We start from the raw sequence: 1,640 nt of genomic DNA, 5'->3' as shown, positions 1-1,640 counted from the left end.
GCCGTCCGGAAGCCGTGCGGGTAGTAGACTATGGCCATGCCGCATAGTAAATCATTACCGTGCAGATAGTAAACCATTGCCGTCCGGATAGTAAACCATTGCCGGTTCACCACTGGCCACCAAGGCTTACCTCTGACAAGAGACTTTGAAATTCTGAGTCTATCGGCTATCGTACCCTCAACTTACCTATTCATTACAATTAAGCCCTAGCTTACCTAAAATTACAAAACTCAAGAGCCCAATTCATTGGCCTTTCGGCACCCACCCCACCACCTACGTAATGCCTTGGGCTCCAACTTAGTAATAATAATATAAAACTTAAACCCTAAATCTATTAATGAGTATGTGTTACAACGTAGCCTTAACTTACCTATTCATTACATTACGGCCATAGCTTACCTAAAATTACAAAACTCAAGAGCCCAATTCATTGGCCTTTCGGCACCCACCCCACCACCTACGTAATGCCTTGGGCTCCAACATAATAATAATAATGTAAAACTTATAATTAACCTACCTATCGATACACTTACAGCGTTTTAATTTACATTACAAGATTGTTCCTAGAATTACATTATTGCCCTTAACTACCTATGAAATTAAATTACTCTCAACCTTAGTAATAATAAATTAGAATGTGTAATGAAAATAAAATTACGCTCAAATACTAACATATGTGTTTATGTATGCAATTGTGTGTGTGCGTGTGTGTAATACGCTGATGCGTGTAATGTGGGTGCAAAAAAAATAGAAGCGATAAACTTACGCGCCTACGTATTCAACTACATTAGTGTTGGATGCTTCCTATCTATCCTACCTACAATTAAAATTACGCCTATCTAACCTACCTATATAGCTATTTAATGTAATTGTGTGTGTATGTGTGTGCGTGTATGCATTCCTACTTAATGTTAAATTACAGAGAAAAAAGAATAAAACGTATCCCAGCCAGGCGTGTATTCTTTGCCACTGAATGAACGAACGTAGCCTGACATCTTCCATGATGAGCTCCTCTGGAAGCTTCAACCTGAATGAAATGAATAATGAAAAAAACTTTATTTATATTAATATAAATGAAAATTGAAAAACGAGCCGCGGTGAAACCCGCCAGTAGAAAAAGCCAGCCAACTGGCATAGAAAGGAACCGCAAAGAAACCGTAAAACGTACCCGTCAGGCGTGCATTCTTTGCCAATGAATGAACGAACGTAGCGTGACATCACAACCATTCTGATCGTCCACGATGAACTCCTCTGGAAGCTTCAACCTGAATGAATGAACCTGAAAAAACCTGAATGAACAAATCTTATTTATTTAATCAATTAAAATTAAAAAAGAGAAACGAAAAGAAGCCGACCGGTCGGCAAAGAAAAGAACCTAAAAGAAAGGTATCTATATAGGATTTATGCTCTATATAACTCTATATAACTCTATATAACTCTATATAACTCTATATAACTCTATATAACTCTATATAACTCTATATAACTCTATATAACTCTATATAACTCTATATAACTCTATATAACTCTATATAACTCTATATAACTCTATATAACTCTATATAACTCTATATAACTCTATATAACTCTATATAACTCTATATAACTCTATATAACTCTATATAACTCTATATAACTCT

Source organism: Helobdella robusta, assembly GCF_000326865.2.
Source record: "Helobdella robusta unplaced genomic scaffold HELROscaffold_71, whole genome shotgun sequence".
Classification (NCBI taxonomy): Eukaryota; Metazoa; Annelida; class Clitellata; order Rhynchobdellida; family Glossiphoniidae; genus Helobdella; species Helobdella robusta.
The sequence above is the reverse complement of the archived record's forward strand: the minus strand, read 5'-3'. Positions refer to the sequence as shown.